Here is a 27333-nt window from a genome sequence, read left to right on the forward strand (position 1 = left end):
CTATTGATTCAATTTAAAAAGTTGAATCAGCATTGGTCATTTCCTTTATAAAAGTGTGACACAATTTTGTACTTTTACCCATGAGTATTGCATGACCCCATTATAACTAACTTCTAGAATGCCACCTAGGACCTAAGTTAACTTAGCATGTGAATATGTCCCCCCACTAGGTAATTACAAGGTACAACACCTTGACTAGGTACTAGACATTATTCACTCTAACACCCCTTCTTAAGTGCAACTCAGGGAGATGGAATCATTATGCAAATGATGAAAGATGCAAAGATAAGTTGCAACTATTAGACCATGTTAGTTAGCCATGTAGAAATGATCTCTAACATAGAGAAAAGGAGAAAAACCACTTGGGAAAAACCCCCTCCTCAAAAGGGAGAATGCAAATGAAGATTATACACAAGTGGTAGAATGAGTGATATATGGAGGTCCCATCAATACACCTCAAGAACTACATTCATTATGAAGATAAAATAAATATTCTCCCAATACGATGGAAAGAGAGAGACTACGAAGCCCACTCCATAATCAATAATATCTTACAAAAATGGTAAGTGTCTAAAGGAAAAACATGATCCAATGCTTACAAACAACTTGTCTCCCTTTAGGAAAAAATAAAACCAATTACAAATGCAAGAATGATTCCCATTTAGGATAAAAATTTAAGAATAGAAGCATGAAGAAGAATGATGGTGTCTCTGAAAACTACTCAGGTGTTCCCTTGTCCATGAAAGAGGATAATGACATAATCAAATTAGGTACATGCCTAATCAAAGAAGGTGGTGACAAATTTGAACTCTACAAAAACTAATGTTGAAAAAGCTCCAAACATGAATATGGTGGGATAACAAGATTGCACTGGTTGTCATCAAAGCGGAGAGTTAGCCCTCAAATGTATCCTCCAAACCGAAAGACAGTGAAGGTATTAATGAATAGGAATATTGCAAGTCTCAATCAACGACTCCACATATAGAACCAATGAAGGTGAAGATACATAAACTATCTCTAAAGAAGAAACATGAACCTCTAAAGAAACATCATCCTCATCTTATAAAGTTTCAAATTATTCCAAAGAACCAAAATCTTGAAAAGTATCACAGTCATAGGGTATCCTTTTTTAAAAGTGAAGAGGCACATTACAATCTAAAATAGGATCATCTAGGAATGGTGGAGTAATAGAATCTCCATATAACTCCAAAATTTTAGTCCAAAGAGCATAAGGACACTCAAAACCAACAATATACTTCAATATGTCATCATATACATGAATTTTTATAACTCCAAAGACATCATTCCTCTTACAATTCCAAGCAAATTTCTTACTAGGTGTGCCAAGTAGGGGAACAAGATTACACAAATGTGGCAATAAATGAAGTCATCTAAGATGTTTTATGATATCATCTCTCCATTATTTATAGTTTCCCCTTTTCAAGATGATCAAAGAAGGATGAAATAAAAAAACCCATTAAAAAAATATGATATTTCTTCAAAATTACAAAGATAGAACCCTGAACATGAATATAGAAACTCCCAAATATGATCAATAATATGAATAAAGCCTTTCTAAAATGATAGAACCTCTTTATAAGTAAGAATTTCCAAGAAATCAACTACAATGTCATATGGTAAAAAAACTAAATAAATAATATATGGAGCTTAATCTAGATAAAGTACATGGACACAATGATAGAGCTCCTCAATACCTTTTCAATGCTACAAGAACAAATAAAAAATGAGATTGTGGGAAAAACTTATGAACTTGGAGGTTCAAAATGGCAAAAAAAATAAATTCACCAACAAATAAATCAGCCAAATCAATTGCACCACTATTAAGTACGCAGAACCAACTTTTTGACATTATCTCATTTACAAAAAAATAATACCCTAGCTCAAATTTATGTTTGTTTGAAAAATATAGCCTATTTGGGTACCTAGAGGGTTAAAATTTGGGCCATTGGGTGCTTAGCTCTTGGTTCCCCGTATGACCATTGGCTACCTAGAGGGGAAAAACATTCCCACTGGTAGAGGTGGTGGCACCACCCAGGAAGCAAGGTAAGACCAATAGAGGGTGAGTGATAGCTACCTGCACCCCCTCCAAGCCTTCAATCCCAGTTGTATTTGTGACCATGCAAATAGGAAAAGCGGCTAGAACCAAAATTTCAAATCGACATTAATAAAAATATTAAAATGCATTGGTTGATTGCCTCGTTAATATGGGTTGTGACAAAACTATTATTGATTCCTCTCGATTGGGGTGTGATTTGATGAGCTTATCAAACCTATTAAGTATAGCCTATAGAGAGTCGAGTATTTAAACTTTCTTATTATATGATTGCTTGTTTATATGAGTTGATATTCTCTTCTCTTGGTGAGGTATTTCTTTTCATAATTCCATTTGGTTTTGATTTGAGGAACTTTGTTTTACTCAATCATCACTTGGCATTCATTAATGATGAGTTGGTTGTTATTGATGTTGTTCATGTGTTTGGTACTCTCTTTTGGTGCGAAATCTGGAGATATTTATTTTCACATTGGGAATCCATCCTTCATATGCCATTTAAAGTTTGGTGTGGCGTTGTTTTCATGATTATCTCTGTACACTGCTTCTTTTGGTTTTTCAGATTTTTTATTATATCTCCTCTTTCTTTTCATTTATGGTATAAAAATTTTGGGCTTCATTTCTCTCTAGCATTTCCGCATTCACCTCTTCTCCCTTGGAATTTGTCTATAATGGCAGACCGCAGATCTCATGTCATTGGTGTCAATCATGTTTTGGACCCTTGTGTTTCTTGTAAATTCTCTGTGTTCTGTAGTGTGTGTGTGTGTGTATATATATATATATATATATATATATATATATATATATATATATATATATATATATTGTTAGGGTTTCAAGCAGATCCGAAGCAAATATGAACTAACAATTATATGCAGATTTAAATACAAAAGATAAAGAAATAAAACAGGACACAGATAACACAGAGATTTAACGTGGTTCACCCAGAATGGGTTACGTCCACCATACACAGCCGTCCAATCTTTCTTATTATCCAGCAAAAATAGTACATCAACCTTACCATGCCTTAAGCATCCCAGCCGCTTATAACATGCATTTTTAGGGCAACAAACAAAGTCGGCCTTTTTTAGGGTTTTATTACAATGTCGGTTTTCATCAACAAAAACGGCAAAAAAAAAATTTCTCGGGGGCTGCCGCCCTCGAACCCCCGCTTTCTCGGGGGCTGCCGCCTCCGAACCCCTGCCCAGGGCCTGGCCCGGCCCCTGACCCCGGTGAGGATACGTGCTGAGTGTACAGTACTTTGCTGATCAGTCGCCACATTTCAACAATCTCCCACTTGGAGACTGATCAGGCTCCACACCGAACAATCTCCCACTTGGAGACTGATACTACACGACACCACTATACATGCAACATCTGCTGGATAAAACACTAGGACTTGACTGGTATAAATTCCATAATTATTAATCAAGAAGACCAACAGAAACTGATGAAGAAATCAGCTTCTCCTTTGGAACTGCCTTTGTGAACATATCAGCAGGATTCTCACTTGTGTGAATCTTCTCAAGCCGTAATTGACCCTCCTCCAAAATAGTTCGGATGAAGTGGTACCTGAGCTGAATGTGCTTTGTCCTTGAATGAAAAATAGAGTTCTTCGCAAGATGAATGGCACTCTGGCTATCAGTATACAATGGGCTATCCTCTTGTGTTTGACCCAATTCCTTCAGAAAACATTGCAACCAAATCATCTCTTTGCTGGCTTCTATAGCAGCAACATACTCAGCTTCAGTGGTTGAAAGTGCAACAACCTTTTGCAGTCTAGAAATCCAACTGACTGCAGTTCCCCCTATAGTAAAAACATACCCTGTAGTACTCCTCTGTGAATCAATATCACCTGCCAGATCAGAGTCAACAAATCTACTTAGAGCAGCATTAGATCCTTTGAAACATAATGCCTTCATAGTAGTTCCTTTCAAATACCGAAGAATCCATTTCACAGCATTCCAGTGTTCCATACCCGAATTACTCATAAACCTGCTCACAACTCCCACTGCATGTGCAATATCTGGCCTTGTGCATACCATTGCATACATCAGACTGCCAACAGCTGATGAATATGGGATGTTAGACATTTTATTAACCTCTTCCTGTGCCTTTGGACACATCTCCTTAGTCAATTTGAAATGACTAGCCAAAGGTGTACTAACTGCTTTTGCATCCTGCATGTTAAATCTTTTCAACACCTTCTTTATATACTCACTTTGGGACAAATTTAAGGTTCTATTTTTCCTGTCCTGTGTAATCCTCATACCGAGAATTTTCTTAGCTGCACCCAAATCCTTCATAGCAAATGACCTGGCTAATTTCTGTTTAAGATCATTTATATGTTGCATGTTAGACCCAGCAATAAGCATGTCATCAACATAAAGCAACAGGATAATATAACTGCCATTATCAAATCTCTTAAAGTATACACAATGATCAGAATGACATCTATGATAACCGTGTTCAGCCATGAAACTATCAAATTTTAAATACCATTGTCTGGGTGCTTGCTTTAGGCCATACAGACTTTTCTTCAACCTGCACACCAAGTTCTCCTTACCTTTGACCTCATATCCCTATGGTTGCAACATGTAAATTTCCTCCTCCAAATCTCCATGGAGAAAAGTTGTTTTGACATCTAATTGTTCAAGATGTAAATCATCTGCAGCCACAAGACTAAGTACAGTTCTAATTGAAGTCATTTTTACAACTGGAGAAAATATTTCATCATAATCTATACCCTTTTTCTGTGCAAAACCTTTTACCACAAGTCTGGCCTTATATCTTTTCTGACCTCCTTCCTCCTCCTTCAGTCGATAAACCCATTTGTTAGGCAAGCCTCTTTTTTCTGCAGGTAAAGGAACTAAGTCCCAAGTCTTATTTTTCATCAGGGAGTCCATCTCCTCTTTCATGCCTAGCTGCCACTGTTGTTTGGCATCCACCTGCATGGCTTCTTCATATTCTTCTGGTTCACCGGAATCTGTTAATAAAATAGAATACAAAGAAGGAGAAAATCTTTCAGGGGGTCTACTTGTCCTTGTAGAACGTCTAACACTTGCAGGAGTTTGTGGAACAATCTGTTGTTGCTGAGCATCAGGTACCTGTGGCATTTCATTTTCAGGAATCTCATCCAACACCACATATTCTTGTTTGTCCTGTTCATGCTTCTTTTCCTGCATCTGTTCTTTATACATAACCTTCTCATTGAATATAACATCTCTACTTCTAATTATTTTCTTATTTTCAAAATCCCATAACCGATAGCCATATTCATCTATCCCATATCCAATGAAGGTACATTTCTGAGATTTAGCATCAAGCTTGGTCCTATTTTCTTTATCAACATGGACAAAAGCTTCGCAACCAAAAGTTTTTAGAAAAGAATAATTTACCTTTTTACCAGTCCATGCCTCCTCTGGAATACCACCATCCAAAGGGGTTGAAGGTCCTCTATTTATCAAATAGACAGCAGTATGTACAGCATCTGCCCAAAAATGTAAGGGCAATCCAGCAAGCAATCTCATGCTCCTCGCACGTTCCATGATGGTCCTATTCATTCTCTCTGACACACCATTTTCCTGTGGAGTTCCTGGAACTGTCTTCTACTTTCGAATCCCATTTAAGGAACAGTAATCTTCAAATGCTTTACTGCAATACTCACCTCCATTATCCGATCTGAGACACTTCAACTTTTTTCCTGTCTCATTCTCAACCAAAGCTTTCCATTTCTTAAAAGTTTCAAAAACATCTGATTTTTGTTTTAGGAAATATACCCATGTTTTTCTGGTTGAGTCATCAATAAAAATAACATAATAACAAGAGCCACCAAGAGATGATACCTGAGCCGGTCCCCATACATCTGAATGTACAAGCTCTAACTTCTCACTCTTCTTCTCTTTCCCAACTTTGAGAAATCTGACTCTTTTCTGTTTACCATAAACATAGTTTTCATAGAACTCTAAATCAATCTTCTTTAGTCCTGGCAATAGATTTTTGGAGTGAAGGATTTTCATCCCTTTTTCACTCATGTGCCCAAGCCTATGGTGCCACATTATCGAATCTGTTCTTGCAACATTTATTGTTGTTGTCCCTGCAGTAACTTTATCTGTAGCAGCTAAGGTAGAGTAAGTGTTACCAGTACACAAATATAATGTGCCTACCTTCGGACCTTTAGCTACTACTAGCGATCCTTTAGTGACCTTCCACATACTGTCTGAGAAGGTAACTATGCAACCTTCACTACCTAGTTGCCCTGCAGAAATTAAATTTCTTCTTAAATTAGGAACATGTCTTACCTCCTGCAGAAACCAATCATTACCATTCTGCAACTTGATCTTTATCTTTCCTTTTCCAACAATTTGACAGGGCTCATCATCACCCAAATATACCTGTCCAAAATCACCTTGAACATAATCTAGAAAATATTTTCTATGGGGTGTAGCATGAAATGAAGCCCTAGAATCTATTACCCAGGAATCATTAACATTATCCAAACATAAGATTAAAGCATCTTGTAAAGTATTACTTGCAATATTAGCTTCCTTACTGTCATTTTCATTTTTGTCTCCTTCTTTGTTTTTCCGAGACCAACAGTCTTTCTTTAGATGACCAGGCTTTCCGCAGTACCAGCAATCTTTCTTTCCTCTAGATTGAAAGTGTCCTTTCTTTGACTTCCCTCGTGACTTCTCATTCCCAGGGCCTTTTCCTCTTTCCTTTGATCTTCCTCTGTTCTCCACATTCAAAACACTACCCGATGATGTTGGAGTCTCACCTGTGCTTTTCCTTCGCATTTCCTCACTTAGGATAACACCAACAATATCATCAAATACCAAAGTATTTTTACCAGAGACAGAGTTACTTACAGCCATAACCAAGCTATTCCAGCTTTCTGGCAAAGAACATAAAATCAAGAGAGCCCTAACCTCTTCTGCAAAGGTAATTTTTACCGAAGACAATTGACTGGTAATTGTATTAAATTCATTTAAGTGTTCCGCTACAGATCCTCCCTCATTCATTTTCAAATTAAACAAACACTTCATAAGAAATACCTTATTTGAAGCCGAGGGTTTCTCATACAGCTTAGCCAATGTTGCCATCAAATCTATAGTCATTTTTGCTTCTGTTATATTGAATGCTACAGACGACGCAAGACACAATCGAATGGATCCCAGTGCCTTTCTATCTAAAATGTCCCACTCTTCATCTGATATTGTGGTCGGTTTCTTTGCCTTTCCTTCCAATGGCCGCCACAAATCCATTTGATACAGGTAATCCTCTATCTGCATTTTCCATAACTGATAATTATGGCCGTTAAACTTTTCGACCTTGAATTTGGAATCCTCCATTGCTCCCACTCAAATCTGAAAGTCCTACCAATTTACAGAAAACCTCGCTCTGATACCAATTGTTAGGGTTTCAAGCAGATCCGAAGCAAATATGAACTAACAATTATATGCAGTTTTAAATACAAAAGATAAAGAAATAAAACAGGACACAGATAACACAGAGATTTAACGTGGTTCACCCAGAATGGGTTACGTCCACCATACATAATCGTCCAATCTTTCTTATTATCCAGCAAAAATAGTACATCAACCTTACCATGCCTTAAGCATCCCAACCGCTTATAACATGCGTTTTTAGGGCAACAAACAAAGTCGGCCTTTTTTAGGGTTTTATTACAATGTCGATTTTCATCAACAAAAACGGCAAAAAAAAAATTTCTCGAGGGCTGCCGCCCCCGAACCCCTGCCCGGGGCTCGGCCCGGCCCCAGACCCCGGCGAGGATACGTGCTGAGTGTACAGTACTTTGCTGATCAGTTGCCACATTTCAACAATATTGGTTGTAGGTGTTTTTTGGTGCAAGGGCATGTCAATTTTGGTTGCAGGAGTTCTTTGTTGCAGGGCCTTCAAGATATCCCAGGAACTTATTTTTTAAATAAGCTTGCATGCTCCTATTCTGTAAAATGACCTTGCATGCTCCTATTTGTAAATGAGCTTGCAAGCTCCTTTGTTGATCTCTATTTTGTAACTAGCTCCGGCTAGAGGATTGTTCACTACTTATCTTCTATAGTCATGTTGATGAGCAATGACTGGAGTTTTTCTTGTTGGTTCTTTTCTTTGGGAGCTCAGTTTGAACCAGTTTTTAAATATATTGTAAAAATTATATATTTTTAATAAAATATATCAAGTGGCATTGCCACCTTGCCACAAAAAAAAAATATATTAAATATTTAAAATAGCTATTCTTCGTACCATTGCTAACAAAAAAGATGTAGTGTATGTGTAGTAAGTTTGTAAAGTACATAATGACATAGGGAATGCACAATCACTAAATATAATAATAGAATATGTCATAAATATTTATATGATGCTAATGTATCTGTAGACACATCAACTCTACAAATCGTACAGAAAAGTATGAATCCATATGGTTGTAATGGTGGCAAAAATTTCCAATGCTTGAGTTGCAGTGATAAAATTTGATGATTAACAAGACTTCCTAGGGTTCTCACACCTTTTGGATGCAATTGTAGGGTATGTTTTGGCCCAATCTACTCTAAAAATTTAGCTACCTCCTAGATCTCACAACTTCGCCAAACTTGAAACCCTCAAAACTTTGGCAAGAAAATATCAGATTTAAATTTTAAAAAATCCCATACTAACTTTCTCAACCATCCTAGACTCCATGGTGAGCTTAGATATCCTCCAATATGCACTAAAATTAACTTGAAATGAAACCCACAAAAAATCTCTCGTGTGGGAATATCTCTACCCTCAAATTTGAGAGGTTTGCATGTTCATGGCTCTAATATCATGTAGGAGTAGGTAAATGACTCCTTAACACCCCTAAAAACTTTGTAAGATCAGAATACTTCCACAAAAGAGAATGACAATAATAACTTGCATAATAAAGATGCTTTATTGAATATGAAATATATAATGCGATGGCTTGTCTATATAGACAATGTGTGATATAGTATCAACAACTAACATGACACAAGCATTAAATGCCTACTGCAAATATTAAATGCCTAGAAAACTAAAAGTAAATGAGGATTACATGACCCTATTATAACTAACTTCTAGAATGCCACCTAGCACCTAAGTTAATATGTGAAAATGTCCCCCACTACACAATTGCAAGGTACAACACCTTGACTAGATACTAAGTTCTACATTATTCACTGTAACACCCCCCTTAAGTGCAACTTAGGGACACGAAATTATTATGCAAATTATGCAAAATGAAAAGATGAGTCCTAGATAATATCTATATCTATATCTATATATAGATATTGAATTTCTCTAGTTCATGTGATATGACAATATGATAGGAATATTATTGCAAAAAAGAGAAAACAATGAGGTAACATTTTTTTATTTCTATCATTCAAAAATGTGCAAACATATTTCCCTTTTTAATTAAAATATAATTTGTTGGGTTAATTTCTATAAATTCTTTTAGATGGGGTTTCATGTCTTCTCCATTAACAAAACACATGTTATGTGGAAAGAAATACTTTATGTAAAAAAAAAAATAGGATAAAGATATAATTCATGATCATGAATCTTGTAATGCCCACCAAAATACCTTAGAGAAATACACCTAATCTAACTACAAATAGAGATAAAAAAAAATTTAAAGCTCATATACTAAGCAACACATACATTTATAACATCCATGTAATCCATATCAAATACATCATCTACTAAATGCATAATTACAAATTAAATCTTTTGCTAATTACAACAAAGCATAGAACATCATAACACAACTACGCAAGCGGAATAATTATATCATTCTTTTCCCCTAGGATATCTCAATGTCACTACTTTTAAGAGTAAAATCCTATAGACTAAATTCATTTTAGAGCACCAATTCAAATGTTCCTAATCCCCCATCTTAACACATCCACTCTATTCATTATGAATCCAAACACATACCCCTTCATAAGATAGTACTAGATCATAATCTAAGATTCACAATGCTTAACAATAGGATTGCTAACATATACAAGTACATGAAGTATAACATCAATTTTTAACTATTATAGGTGCATGATGCCACCTAAGATACCTATATCATTTCCATCTAATCCATACATAATAGCGACTCTTAACACATACCATATGAAATGTCAACAACACACTATTACAATTTCCATTCTACTTCAATCTCTAAGATCTTTTGTGACACTAACAATGCTTCTCATTCACATTCTTACAAGAATAATCTAACTTGCAATGAAATCACATATCCAACTCTATAAGTGGAACTAGATCATTTCTTAAAGATACATATCATCACATCAAGATTACTAATCACATGCTCATACACAAATCATAACAGCAAGTAATAACCCTTCTTAACACATAAATAATATAACTCAAACCCATTCCTAATGAACACTTCCACAATATAGATCACATGGAATAAAACTATCTTAATACATTCCAAGCTCATAATCTTTCAACATCATATTACAGGATATTATGAATCACAAGAGCACATATTTTGTATCCATATTTAGCAAAACAACATGATACAATATTAATCCTAGTGGATGGAAATCAGCTCCATAACTCAAACACATTATAGAGAATAATTGAATCCTTACAAATCCATGACTACTCATTCATTTGCATATCCCAAGAGTAACTAACACCAATGATTAACATCATTCAAATCAAGGCATACATGATCATTATTATATTCACTACCATCCACAAGATATACACAATCATTGCAATCATTTAATTCCCACTAGCTGGAAATTACATTCATCATGAATATCCATCTACAATAATCTTATCCTATACATCTCATTTTGAAATCAATCCTCTACAAGTCTTGTTACACATATTCCAAGATATTGGTTACATGGCTTCCTTTACAGTTACATCCTTTTGAGTTACATACCGCATGATAACAATCATAATTACATAAATTTGTTCCAATTTACATCCACATGAAGAGATAATAGAAATCTAAGTCCATGCACGCAGCATCCAATAAAGAACATCCCAATGGAAGAAGGCATCAAACAACTCGACCATGTGGAACCAAATAGGAAACACCCCCCGTGCTAGGAGATGACATGGGGTTCCAATACTCACTCAAGACCTGGGTTGACAACTAACGACTATGAGACTTATCATAGCACATAATGAACTCAACATAACAATAATCACATGACAACACAAGGTTGAAATCAACAATAAACTCTTCCAGAGGCGTACGATAAATCATGGCATATGGACATGGTCATATGTAGGAATGGAGTGTCATCACATGTTGTCCTCATATAGAAGGGAATATTGTCATCCTTACTAGTCATGCATCCTATGTGCTAGCCTCACAAAGAAGGTAAATATATACCCATAGTAGACATTTATGCTATCCTCATAAAGAAGAGAAACCCATAAGTTCCTAATAGTCATACAAGCTACCCTCACAAAAGAAGGGTGAAAACAATCCCTTAACAAACATGTGGAGCCATCTCAACCTATGTGAGTACAAGGGAGATTGACTTGTCATCTCATATGGCCCAACCAAATAGAATTATCTTATTAGGTGAAACCCAAACCCAATCATTTATTAAATGGTATCACTGAATTACAAAGAGGAAAACTCCCATTGTGCACTGGTGGTCTAGGTTCCAAGCAACCTAACTCACGTGACCCCAGTCATTAGTCATCACAAGGAAGCCCACTCCCCCTAATCATATGCCAAGCCATAGGGTAACACATAAAATGACATCACAACACATGAAATAATGTTTACAAGAAGGCCTTCAAGAGTGCATAACATCACTGAGCACATATTGCACATAGAGCATACATATGATCCATTACAAGCATAGGGTCTTCACAAATGCCTCATAGGCATAGTACCAAAGCAAGAACATGAAACATAAGCACATCATAAACTACTACAAATCCTCAACAACGAGGTACAAAATATACCACTAGAGTCATAAAAACAATCCTCAAACAGCAAGGCAAGAACCTCTTACTAGAGCAAACTTTTGCATAAGGAAACTCCTCAATGGTAGGGCATGATCCCACTTACTAGAGCACAAAATACATCATGAAACATCATGTAAAATCATGAACAAATAAAAATTGCTCAGCATAGACTTCACATGCCTCTGGGAACATCACACAATCCATACTAGGACTTTACAGCACTAAAATTGACCTTTATGGGCCTCCCGAAGCAGTTTAGCTCTCTTGGTATGCATAATGGCATTCCTAGTTTGTAGGGTGGAATTTTTGGGACATTTACTAGCATATGGTTCATTTCATAGCATTTTTGGTCCATTGGCCAGCATTTTGGGTACATAGGTCAGCTTTCTCAGTCTGTAGGTTATCTCTCCTGGTCAGTTTGTTAGCTCTTTGGGTCTGAACAATGGCATTTTTGGTATGCATAACAGTGTTCCTGGTAGATAGGGTGGAATTCCTGGCTAGTATGGTGGTGTTTCTGGTAAACTATGCAATATCTCAAGTTTGAAGGATCTGGAAGGTAAAGTAACTGCCCAGGTTGACTTAGGAGACAAAAATGACCTCAAGGACATGACTAGGAGGTAGGATGAGAATCAAAAAGGTTATACACATGGTTTATGCATCAAATTAAACTCACAAGAATGAGTTTGCAACTCAGTGGATAAGCAACTTGGCCAAAACTACATTTTGGGAGTCTAGGCGCATGGGAGATAACTCTAACTCTGCATAGGCCAAATGGACTTAACAAATACAACTCCAAACAACCAAACACACTTGTAACATGATTACAATAGACTGAAATATGCCACAGACAGTCACAGAGAGCTTCATGAGCTCTTACATAGTCACATAAGCACTCAAGACATAGAAAAATTGCCCCTATTACAACCAGGAGTTCACAAGGAGTACAATACCCAAATGAACATTCAATAACAATAAGAAAATTCTACAAACACACAGAAAAAGTAAATATGTATATGCATTTATCCACCATTCACTTACACAGACAAAACAACTCAATAATCTCACTTAAACATAAGGAGCAATCTGCAATTTCCCCATTTCATTCATTTAATTTCCAAGGATTTAAAATATAATGTCTTTCTTTTCCCCATCCATTCAACAATCACAAATAAATCATTTTCATGAGGAGATATAGAGAAGACAGAATTTCAGAAAATCTAAAAATGGAAGAACTCCAACCTAGAGATTGCAAATCCAAGGATGAAAACTGAAGAAGAGCTTCCACAATCCAAGCTTCCTAAATCCAAATGTAAACCAAGATCCAAACAAAATCTCAAAGCTTCAATCAAAAATCCTACCAACTGGTAACCCAGCAACCATCCAAAAATTTCAAATAAATAGAAAATACACAACAAACTATGCAAAAATCCCAACCAATCAAAATAATCCAAAAATCAATATTTCTTACCTATCTTGTATAGTTCCAAGGTAAGAATATTTTATTATATTTCTTACCTATTATTCCAAATTCACCCAATCATTAGGAGGGTAGGTAGAATTAACTTTATTTTATTTTTGTAAAAGCAAAATAATAATATTATTACTTTTTTAGAGTGTAGAAATAGAAATAGCCTTTATACTTATATAATTATTAATTAATCAAAATCAACTTAACAACTATATCTAAAATAAATTAAAATAAATCAATCAACAATAAATAAAATCAAAAGGATAAAAATAATTAAATAAAACAATAGCCAATAAATCAATTAATAAATAATAATCAAAATCCAAAATAAAAATAATTAATTAATAAATCAAACATTAATAAATTCAATAACAATAATCAAATATCCATTAATTAATTAATCAAATAAACATTATCCAACCATGGGATAATTAATTACAATCCATGTTGAACCATACACACACACAACCATCCGCACAAAGATAGGACGAGATACCAACTCAAGACTGGACAACACTTACACCCGACAAGACTAACAAGGTGAACATACTAGACCATGAGTAGGTGAGGGAAAACAAAGTCATCTCCAACAAATGCCATTGTGATTAGGACACGCTCAGACCTATGAGACCAGGTGGAGTCAATGTCCGGTACCTACAATCCTGCATCCACTGATAAATGCAAAAGAACATATATATATATATATATATATATATACAACATCATAGTAGCAGGCAAGTGAAAGAGAATCGCAACACCTTATCATGCTCGCGATGAGTGATAAGGCATCCTCCCTTTCACGAAGAGAGTCACCCAATACAAACACATCTTATAAAATTATCATCATGGGGTAGGGTTAGTATCATCGTCATATATCATGAAATCTTATAAATCACATAAGAATCTCGAATACATATAAGTTCATCAAGAAATACCATCCATCACATAGATCATCAAAAGTCATCAATATAACACATGTTCATATAGCATCATAAATGTCTTCTGCGTAGAAATAAATTCATAGCCATCATCATAAGTCTATTGAATCATGAATCAAAATGTAAGTCTAGGAGGGACACTACAAATCTATCGAACATCATCGATGTAAGGAAAAACAACCTATAGGTAGAAATATTAACCTTGATTTCATAAATTGGTAAAAGTACAAAGTTGTGTCATACTTTTATAAGGGAAATGGCCAATATTGATTCAACTTTTAAAATTGAATCACTAGAAAGTGACATATATGTTTTGAATTTTGAAATGATGTAAACTAATAAAATGTATATTTTTTAGAATATTTTATGTTTGTAATTTAAAAAATAAATAAAATTAAAAATTACTTGAATATATTTTTTAATAAAATGAACGCTATAAGTTAGTTGTTAATAAAATGTTAAAATTGAAGTTATATGGAGCATCACTCTTTATATATTAAATTGTATCTTTTTTGTTCAATACTTTTTGTGTGTATTAATAACTTGAAGCTATAGCTCGTGGAAAAAAAATTCACTATTTTTATAAATATGTATTTTTTAATAAATTTAAAAATTTGTGTGCACTCAAATATAACTCTTTCCATTTGTCATCACCTTTTATCTTAATTTTTTCTTCAAAATAGAAAATAATTTATCATACTGACATAGATTCTTTTCTCCACTGCATCATATTTTTTTCAAAATTTTAAATATGCTTTAGTATTTTTCCTTGACAAGATAATCAACCTTATATTTTAATGTTGATGGCCTACTTTCAAAAACATAAAATATAACATGTAAAATCTAATTAAAATATTAAAAGATATGAATTTAGAAAGATTCACTTATAGATCTACAAAATAGTTTTTTTGTTTTTTTTTAAATTATTTAAATGAGTAGGAGTTATTGTAAAAATGATTTTTTTAAATAGTTTTATTTTTTTGGTGATTGGTCCCAAAGTGGTATAAAATATGTATTTAGTAGACACTTCCAATTGGGAAACTTGCGGCCTATATATAACTAAGCTAGAATGAATTTAGCTAGACCATATGTTTGATGAAAATTGTTTTTTTATTAGAAATATTTAAATTCACTTGTGTCGATAACAACTTAAGTATGACACAAACTTTGCACTTTTATCCAAATTGTCATAACCCTCTTTTGGACCTTGATATGACTTGTTGTTATTATTATTATTATTATTATTATTATTATTATTATTATTATTATTATTATTATTATATTATTAGTAATGTTAGATAGAAAAGATAAATTGAAATGAGGTTGAAGTTTTTAAATAAAAATGAATTTAAGTGGTGACACACACATTATTATCTCAATATCCTAATTGAGCACATGGTGTAGGAGAAATAAGAAGATTCTAGAAAAGAAATTTAAAATTTAAAATATTAAGGAATAAATATTATATTTAGCAAATATATGACATGGGAGTTATAAAATTATTCTATGACAAGAAATAATTCTATTCATGACATTTTTATGACAAAGGAGTTACAAAATGCATTTTGACAAAATGGAGGAAAATTCAAATTTAAATTTAGAATGCATGGTCAAGTGTAACCCCCAACAATCATTTTTTTTTTTTGCATGAAATTGATTTTGAAATTACTTATTTTCTCAATATGTTAATTTAGCACAAGTTGTAGGAGGAAATGAGAAGTTTCTAGAAGTGGATTTCAGATTCCATTTCTTGCATGTAACCTCCACTATAATGATAATCAATTTTGCATTGGATTAATTTTGGAAAAGAATCTCTAATTCAATTAATTCTTTTGATAGTGGGAGATGGTGCACTTTTTCTATATAATGTATGCTAAATTTTCAAAAAGGAATTCATTGGGTTATGTTATGGAGTAGTCTTGAAATTTCTTTATTAGTTTCAATATCATATTAGTGATACGAGGATTTCCCTAAGCATATTGCAGGATTTTAGGAAGTTTTGAAGAAGATCTCTATCAGGCTACAAGGCAGGAATTTGAGGAATCAACAGCAAGGTTCTTCATTCAATTCCAGGTTCCCCTCTTCCATATTTGCTTGCTTGCTTTTTCTTTTCAAAGGAAATTTTCTCTCATCTCTTTCAGATTTTTTTGCAAGTATTAAATTTTGTACTTTTCAAAAGAAATATCGTTTATCTCTGTCAAATTTTTGCATGTATGAGTTTTTCAAAGGAAATATTCTCTTCAGTTTTTGTTTATAGATTAAATCAAATACATGTAATAAATTTGGTTTTGTAACCAAAGCGAAATCTTCTTCTTTATAATGTAAATATGCATGTAAGAAAAGAACTTGTTAGTATATTTCTTTCAAAATATGAATATACAAAAAAATAAATATTTATATATATATATTTAATTATCTTTCTATATATATTTTCCTCTATGAATATTTTGTTTTCCTTTTGTATATATTTATCTCTCTCTAAATAAACGATAAATAAAACACAAAATCATATCCTAACACCTCTGCCTTATCCTTTATTTGAAATCATTTTCACACATTGTTTATAACAGTTTAACCTTGCATACATTTAGATTTTTATTAAGTTTTTTTCCTTCTTTCAAAGTTTTTTATTTTATTTTTTATAATATACTCATCAAGCAAAAAGTCAACTTTACATAAAGTAAAAAGTAAAAAGTTTATAAGCCTTAAATTATACGAAGTTTTAAAAAGTTTATTTATAAGTTATATAAAAAGTTTATTTATAAAGTATTAACACATATAGAAACTTTAAAAAGTTTATAATTTTTTAGTAAAGTGTTTTAATGTGTAGAGCTTTTTTTTTAATAAAGATTTATCTTTGTGTATATATTTTTAGTAGTTAAAATCTATTTAAATTAATTTAGATTTCAAGATAATAAAAAAATGTGTTTAATTTTTTTATATATAAAAATTTAGTGAGTTTGTTTTAATAATTAAAATTTATTGTTTTGTGAAGATGAATTATCATTAATTTACTAATTGTTTTATAAATGAATTTTAATTTAATAGAATTTATTTATTTTATTTTTTATATATTTTGAATTATTTAAATAATTAGAATTTATATTTTTTGTTAAATAGAATTATATTCAAAAAATTGATTTGTAGATATTATTAAGTTTATTTTTTTAAAGTTAAATTTAATTTATATTCTAAATAATCAAAAATTAAATTAAACAAATAACAATCTTAGTATTGAATAAATATATTTTAGCAAAAATTAAATTTCAATTTCAAATTTCACTAAATAAATAAAAAAACTTAAACCTCCTTTACTTTAGGATAAAATTTATCCTCTTTGTGGGTCTAAGCACTTGATAAAATTGTGGGGAGGAATATAAAATGCTATGTTAATGCCACGCATCCCTCCTTGCTATTTTTTTTGTTTTTTAAATTCCTTCTTTATCTCCAAATAAATAATTGATGGAATATAAAATGCTATGTTAATGCCACTTTGGTTTAAAATTTAAGGTGGGAAGAGTAGGTGGCCACCTAAAATTTCATGAAAGAAAACTAATTTGCTAAAACTTAACTTTTAGAGTTAAAGGTATTTACGTATTTTCCTTAATGTAAAGATTAAACTATATTAAGAAAGGAAAATATTAAATGAAAATAAGCGATTATTAGTTTATTCGGTAGAAAGTTAGCATTTTTTTAGTATTAATTAAATTTTAGAATAAATGTTGAATTATTTTTTTGCTTTGTTTACAGTTACTTCTTAATTATTCATGGTTAGATATTGTTTCTCAAGGGCACCTCTTTATCATAAGAGTTGATGATAGAGTATATAGAATACATTTTTTTTTAAGTTGCCTACACAAAGCTAATAATTCTATTTACATATTTAGTATCACAACTAAAGGAGCAAAATACCCAAACTATTGAATTATATAAATGTTATAAGATATTGTAACAATATCAGCATTTATATGAGACTAAGGATTGAATATCAAAATTTGGATTTAGTTCTTGTGGATATGATTATTAAGATTAGGCAAAGTTAATTAGCAAATCCTTCTATGCTGACCATATAGTATCATTTCATAGAGAAATATGTGAGATAGGGAAGGACACATAGATTTAAGTGAGTTATAATATCTTATAGATACCTTATCAATCCCATAGAATAGTCTTGAAGAGAACCATATTATTGGTAGTTTACATAAGAAGGGTATCATTAATCACTATAAATTGGTATAATTGTTGATGAAATTTTGTGAGTTTAAGAATCTCATTGAGAGTAGGTTGAGTTGGGGGTCGGTTACTTGGACATGGTTAGTGTAGAACCTCTTGGTAATGAAATATGTTAGACCCGAAGTGATTTCATGGTAATATTCCCAATAATTCTTTGATCTCCTTAAATATATGCTTACATTATATATCGACTTTAGAACTTGGTCATATATTAAGAATAAGACAATGATATAATTACTTTAGGATTCATATATAAATTAAGGTTATCATTTGTAGAAAATAATTAAAGATAAAATTTATGTTACTTCAAATGGAAGAATTAATTGAGCTTATTATTAAATAGTTTTTTCCCTTCAAACAAGTAAAGTTAAATTCATCTCAAATTCTTTCTATTTAATCATTTAATTTTCTTTCAAGCAATTTAGTACCTTTCAAGTATTAGGATTCATACTTAAAGTATAATAGTTTTGTTCCAAGCATTTATTATCTTATAAGTAATTCAAATCATTTATATAATCTCTCTTACAAGTATCATAGTTTTCAACAATTAGTACTCCATTCAAGATTCATAGTTTTAATTATTATCATAGTTTTCTTTCAATAAAATTGTATTCCAAGTAGATGATTTGATTGTGTTCCTTTCAATTATGCAAAAAATTATTTCAAATTTCAAGCAATAATTCCTTGTATATAATAGTTTCATTTTCATGGTTGTATTAGCATATTGCTTTACTTAAGATTCATGAGTCAAAGTTAAATTCCTAGCTAGGCAACTAAACAAGAGGAGTTGAAACCAAAAACCTTGGCAGCGTTCAGTATCTATGGTGCCTCTAGGTCATGCTTACAGGTAATGCCATCGTGTTGAACTACTGCACTTAACACCTAATAAAGCTACAACAATGACGTATGTGGCATCATCCCTATAAATCATCGGGGAGAAATAAGGGTCATATGGAAGTCAAAATCCAAGGGGCGGGTAATCCCCCTTGGATTGATAATCTAAAAAGCTAATTATTAAAATGAATTTGCATCCGCTTAGTTAAACCTTAGAAAACCCCATTAGGGTTTGGTTGCGTGTGATGTTTGGAATTTATTTATCTTGATAATTTCGGCGAATGATAATGGGTCAAGGGTGATGCATATGATAGGAAATAGGATTTAGATGTTTTAAGCCACAAGCAAAGGGCCACCTTGAGCCTTTATGCTATAAAGCTACCATCATGGGCAGCAACCGCAAAAAAATTGTCTGGGACATTGACCCTAGCAAGGGTTGTGTACCCACCATACAGTTTAATTAAACCATAGTTAGAAACCAGAACCGAACTCTTTGGATCAGCATCAGAAGGACCTGTTTACTAACATTCTCAACAAAATGGTTTATTTTCCCTTCCCCTGATAAGGACATTATTAGGTGGTGCAGCTCCTCCGATTGGCAAATACAAAGTATGTTTTGGTTAAAAATTGAAAGAAGCAGCTATCGACAAACAAGACTGGCCTTTTAATCTTTTTTGGCATCAACATCTCCTTCCCAAAGCGGGCTCCTTTGCCTAGTTGGCTTGTCAAAGAAAAATCTTAACTCAAGAAAGGCTCCAGTCAATGGGTATCAATGGACCCAGTAGATGTCCTTTATGTTTGGAAAAGGAAGAGACTGTCGATCATCTTGTTCTCCACTACAAATTCTCCAATCATTGTTGGTGGCATTTCATAGGTAAACTATGAATCTTTGGCCCCTTCCTAGCAGGGCTGGACAACTGGTTTTTGCAATGGCCTAAACCGGCAGGTAAGGTTGTTTTTGCTGATTTGCCTTTTATCCTCCCATCTCTTCTGATCTGGGAAATATGGAAAGAAAGGAACTGCAAAATCTTCCAAGGTAAAGAAATGAGCCTATTTTCTCTTTGTGGGAAAATAGAGAACCACCTGACTGAAATCCTGAATGAGGCTACCCAATCCAAATCATTAAAGAAAAATTTGTTCACGGACTGGGATTGTAAGATTAAGCTGGTTTTTCCAAACCTCCTCATCCCTCCAATCTTTGGACTGGTTACCCTGGTGGATCAGATCAATCCAAGAGTGGGGGTGAAATGGGATGCGCTAGAGGTTGGGTGGTGCAAGGTAAACTTTGATGGTGCATCTGCAGGAAATCCAGGTCAAAGTGGAGCTGGTTGTATTCTGAGGGACTTTGATGGTCTCTGTTTAAAACAAATTTCTGAAAATATTGGTGTGGCCACTAATAATGAAGCGAAATTCAGAGTAGCTTTCAGAGGTCTTCAGTTAGGGAAGGAGCTAAGGGTGTAGAGAATTCATTTGGAGGGAGACTCATTAAATATTATTAATGTGATATGTTGTAATAGCATCCCTAGTTGACGTCTTAACCAGTGGCTTCAACCGATCTTGGCGCTGCTAGCTACCTTTGAGGAATTTTGGGTTAGCCACATCTACAGGGAAGGTAATGGTGAAGCTGATAGACTTTCTAAATTGGCTATAGCCATAGGTGATCCCACCTGATTATTCACTGATGATGTTTTTGGGGGCCGGTTGGTGATGTGGCATTGGTTCCACCAGTTCACATGCTATCCTCACTCTCCATTTAGGGGGATTCTCTCTGGTTGGGTCTATTGATGGTTGTGCACTCTTCGGTTCATTCTGCAACTTCCAACTATGGAAAAAATTGATGCTTTGCTCCCCGGTAGTCGCTTTACCCCCAGTCATGGTTTTTGGTGGAGAGATCAACCATTTGCCCTATTTACCTGTTATGGTCTCTTCTCACCAACGTGATGTGACACTTTGCTAGCATCATTGATTAGTGTCGATTTTGGCCTCAGGGCAGTTAAATATAAGTGTACTTTAACATGTTGTCATGACTAGATTCTCTCATGATTTATTTTCAATCACTTGATGCTTAAAGTCGATCGATACCAAGTTGAGGAGCTTTGGCGTAGATGGTTTGTGGATATTGGCAGCTCACGCGTGTGGATATTTATTGGGTATGAATTGCTTGTAGGGTGTCGTATTCTCTGGTTTGATGCCCCATTATTTAACAATGGTATACCCTTCTTTCCATCAAACAATTGCTTTTCTTTTTGACGATTCGCTATGGAGACCCCAGTCCTCCTTGAAGCTACTTGTCACTAGATGGCTTTCCTAAGCAAAATCACAGATAGGTGTCTGGAAGAGGTCCTCTTCTCTCAGCATCCTCTCATTCTCCATAGCGTTAAGAGGATTCTAGGAAAGGAATTCCTCATGGCGTATCACAGGGTCAGAGCCAATGTCGATATCCCAACCTTTTTTCTTGCAATGATAATTTACATGGGCACTAGTAAGCAGAAAGAAAAACTATTAACACAAATGATGTTTAAGCATCACTTGTTGGGGGAAATAGATGTTGTATTGGACAATATTGATGCCAATCTTATAATTCCGCTACCCCAAAACTACTATATGTCGCTAGGCAACGGAGTGGAGATTAAGAAGCTTGTGATTGTTAATTCTCTAGATTTTGAGTCTCTCCAAGCAACCTGGTCTAGCATCTCCAGGAACATTGATTTCCTATTTAAAGTGGTTGGCATACAAATTTGTTTCACTTCAGAATGGAGAGAAAAATTTCTTTGTGATGAAGATATTGCGGGTATCGATGACTTTGGGATTTTGGAGAATGGAGATCTGGTGGATGGAAATGACTGGGGTTTTGGGTTGGGCGAAGAGTGGATCCCAGACGACTATTGGCTCCCAAAGGAGAAGGTAGAATCGGCTGCTCATTTGAATTGTGGCATGGAATGTCCCATTGTTTTGGATGTGGCTAATGCATTGGCAGATGATGCTTCTGAAGACTCTCTTTGACTCTAGTTGTCACTAGGCCCTCTGGTCTCTCTGCTTTTTGAGCTTGTATGTTTTTTAAACCTCTGTTTCTATAAGAGGTTGCTTTATGTTTGTACTATTCCAGCCCTCAGGGCTGGTCTTTCTTGTCTTAGACTTGAGCTATGTATGGTAGGGGGTTTTCTTCCTGATTCTTTCCCCCTACCGCTCTTTTTGAATCAGGCCTTGTATCCTCCTTTTTGTTTAATACAAGGGTGTTGCCCCTATGCAGCTATTTACTTATTAAAAAAAAAATGATTGAAGGATGATAAAGTTGGAAATTGAATAATTAGTAAGATGATATGTGATGATTAAATTAATTAAAGAATTATTTAACTAATAAGATGAATAATTACGGTGTTATCAATGAGACATTTTTAGGTGTCTACAGACACTACCATTGAAACATGTAAAATCTATAAATACAATGGTCATGTAGATGAGGAATGCATTATGGAAGGCAAAGGCAAACAAAAAAAGGGAAAAACAAGTTCTAACCCATCTTTAAATCACTTGGTTACAAAGACAGAATCCCCACAACAAGACCCAAAACAGCAAATGGTTTTTTGTTACAAAAAACCAGAGGAGAGCCAAGAGAAGGTGGTCCATGTTAACAGCCAGGCAAAGTTTCAAGATAAAGACAATGTGGGAGAAGGAAAAGAAAATATGGTCACACAAGTGGAAGCAACAAATAACGAACCTACATCATTGAAGCACCTAAAGGGGAGCGGGGAGGAACACTCAGTTGTGGATGTAAGAAGCCTTGAAAGAACAAATAATATGGGACAAATCCTTGATAGCTCAGTGGTGGGTGTCACTCCCATAATGGAGCCGGTCAATGAGGTAAACTTGGAAGTTTTAAGCAATGAAGAGACCCCAAACAAGGTTTATAGAAGATGAACTCCCTCGAAGAGGCCTCATAATGAATTTAATGAGGAGCGGATTGAAGGAAGGGAGACTTTTGAATCGCCGGGAGAGGTAAATTTCATGACTGCTACCAAAGGGAAATCACCAAGGTGACTCATCTTTACGAGCCCCAACAATGAAAATATAGAGGAAGATCCATTTGATGAAGAAAATGAGGACATTACCAAGAAGAGAATGATTTCTCAATCAAAATCAATGATTGCTAAACCCCTAAATGGGGAGAAGAAGAAAAGGGAGAAAAAATCCAACCGTGAATTGCTTCTGAAGGCTGGTAGTGCTAAGGGATAGAGTAAGCTGAGATCCAGGAAGGGTGTTACCCTTCCTGGGGACAAATGAAGATCCTACCTTGGAATGTTAGGGGTTGCAATGCCCCAAACAAGAAATGTCTGATCAAACGTGGCATTTGGCAGGCGACACTTGAAGTATTATGTTTCAAGAAACTAAACTTAAAGGGAATGATATTCTAAGGTTTAAAAAATCTTTGAGGGGATGGGATGGATTTTTCATGGAAGTTGAAGGTGTGTTGGGGGGTTTGCACACCATGTGGAAGTTACAGTGTGCCAAAGGAGAGTTGATAGTGCAAAGTAAGTGGTGGATTGCGACCAAGGTCAGTGTCATGGTTGAAGGGAAAGATTTCCTTCTTCTCAATGTTTACGGTCCAAATGATTTTAACGAAAAAGAAAAGGTATGGTCCCCTTTTGTTAGCATATCACAATGAGTGTGTGGTGGTAAAAGAGGATTTTAATGCTATTAGAAACCCAGTGGAGAAAGTGGGGGGTATAGGAGGAATCAATAGGGCACAAAGATCCTTTGATAATTTCATTTCAAACAATAATTTGATGGACCTTAGTTTTAAAAATGGATCTTTTACCTGGTCAAATCAGCAAAGTGGGGAAAGGGACATCACCCAGAAGTTGGATAGGTTTCTAATATCATAAAATTGGAGCAACTTACAGTTTGTATGGGAATCAGTTATTCTACCCTACATAGGCTCAAATCATTTTCCCATATGTTTGACTCTGCAACACGATTCAATTCCATTGATATACCCCTTTAAGTTTTAGAAGATGTGGCTCAAGGAAAAGTCTCTGTATGCCCTAACTGATAAGTGGTAGAAGGAGCCCTATTTTCTAGAAGCAACGAAAGTGGTGACAGTTGCCTGCAAGCTTCGATACATCAAAGAGAAATTGAAAGAATGGAATAGGATCAAGTTTGAGAATATCTTCAATGAAAAACTCAAAATCAAGGAGGAATTGTCAAACTAAATGGTATAATACTGGAAAGAGGCATAACAAATATTGATTATCAACAAGAGAAAATCTTGCATCTAAAGTTATCTGAGATATTGGCGAGAGAAGAAGTATATTAGAGACAGAAATCCAGGGAAAGTTGGCTTAGGGAAGGTGACCTGAACACAAGATTCTTTCATAAATCAGTGAGAGTGAGAAGAAGTTATAACCTAATTCACCAAATTTCAAGCAGTCAAGGCAACATTCTTGAGGAGTCAGAGCAGATTAACAAAGAAGTTGTGACCTACTTTGCTAAATTACTCAATGAAGATAATGTCAATGTGCAGATGATGGAAGGAATGAGTTTAGACTACATCCCACATATGGTCACAACGAGACAGGACAATCGCTTAATGCAAAAAATATCCCTTGATGAAGTTAAAACAACAGTGTTTTCAATGGGGGGGATAAAGCCCCAGGTCCAAATGGCTTTCCTCCCTTCTTTTTTTAGACTTTCTGAGAAACCTTAAAAGATGATTTGCTTGCCATGGTGGAGGAGTCAAGAGCGAAAAGGTATATGTCTAAAGATCTTAACAATACCTTTATCGCTCTAATTCCAAAGAAAGTAGAGGTCCATTCCTTTGATGATGTATGACCAATCTCATTATACAACACAGTCTACAAGATTGTAGCAAAAGTAATGGTGAATAGGTTAAAAATGATCCTTCCTGGGATAATATCATAAGAACAAAGTGTTTTTACTCCAAATTGGTCTATTGTTGAAGGTATTATTATTTCTCATGAAGTGATTCATTCAATAAGACTTGCTAAGGTAGATAGAATGTTGGTTAAAATTAATGTGAAGAAAACATATGACCATGTTAATTGGAATTTCTTGGTGAAAGTCATGGAGAAATTTGGTTTCCACCCCAATTGGATTGCTTGGGTCCAAAGTTGTATATCTACTTCGAGGTGCTCAGTTTTGGTCAATGGATCCCCACAGGGTTTATTTCCTACCTCTAGAGGAATTAACCAAGGAGACTCCCTATCCCCTTTTTTATTCATAATTAAGATAGAAGCACTTGGTCGAATGATCAACAAGTGCAAGTTGGAAGGTCATTGGAAAGGGATCAATATAGATAATGGAGTGGAGGAGGTCACCCACATAATTTGCCGATGACACGTTACTATTTAGGGAGGCTTCCTTGAGGGAGGCAAGACTAATCAGATCTATACTGGATAGATACTATCAAGTTTTAGGCCAATCGGTGAATTGGAATAAATCAGAACTATATTGTTTCAATACTTCCCAAGGCATCCAAAGAGACATTGCCAGAGTCTTAGGAATCCTGGCCTAGGAAATTTACTAGGCAGATTTCTAGGTATTCCTCTCTTTGGAGGGGCTAATAGAGCTACCTTATGGAATAAGCTTGTGAAAAGTTGCATGAGAAAAATGGAGAGTTGGAGAGGGAAATGGTTGTCATCAGTAGGGAGGATCATAATTTTAAAATGAATTATATCGGCCATCCCTCTATATTCAATGCAATGTTCAACGATTCCACCAAAAATTATTGAGAGATGCATGAGAAAGTTTTTCTGGAATGGAATGCAGGAGAAGGATAAATTACCTTTACTGGCTTGGGACAAGGTGTGTAAACTGAAATTGGCTGGAGGAGTAGGTATTAGAAGTTGGAATTTGTTAAATTTAGCAATGGGGGCTAAGTTGGTATGGTAAATGTTTATTAAACTCGACCAAAAATGGGTCAAAATTCTATCTCACAAGTACTTGGACAAGTAAGATGTGGAAAGGATTATCATAATAAGAAATCCTTGCAAAGGCTCTGCTATATGGAATTTCTTTCTTGAATGTAGGAAATTAATTGTGGACCATATTTTGTGGAAATTGGGGAATGGTTTGAAAGCCAACTTTTGGATAGATTCATGGGATGAATATCCCGTGCTTTGAGTGAAGATAATTCATTGCATGATATAAGAAGATAGGCAGATAACATTTGTGGATCTAGAGTTGTAGACTACATAGTGAGGAAGGAGAATCAAGGAGTGGAGAAGTGGGAATGGCGTAATTTGGTTGAATTAAACTTACATTCAGATTTTGAGAATAAAATGGAAAGCATGCTGGAGGGAAGACCAATAAAGTTATCCAATAAAGAGGACACTATTATTTGGTGTGGAGCAAAAAGCGGGCAATACTTGGTTAAACTAGGATATGGTATCCTGGATTTGGATCTAACTACAAAAAATTGGCCAACCTAGTTATGTTGGAATGGAAAGTGTCTTCCAAAGGTGAGATCCTTTACATGGTTATCCATAAGAGGAAGAATTCTAACTGGAAATAGGTTGAAAAATCTAGGTTTTACGGGTCCTTTCTGATGTGTTATGTGCAAGAAGAATGATGAAACCTTAGATCATCTTCTTCTCTATTTCTCAATGACAAGAGAATGTTGGGAGAAAGTATTATACAAATTAGATTGGCATACTCCAATGGCGGCTGATATCAAATCATGGCTTCAAAGTTGGGGAACAAACCTTCCAAAATCGGTCTGCTCTAGTATATGGTCTATTGCTCCTTCAGTTGTACTATGGAAAATATAGAAGGAGCACAATAGACACATTTTT

This window comes from Cryptomeria japonica, chromosome 10 (assembly GCF_030272615.1).
Source record: "Cryptomeria japonica chromosome 10, Sugi_1.0, whole genome shotgun sequence".
NCBI classification, from domain to species: domain Eukaryota; kingdom Viridiplantae; phylum Streptophyta; class Pinopsida; order Cupressales; family Cupressaceae; genus Cryptomeria; species Cryptomeria japonica.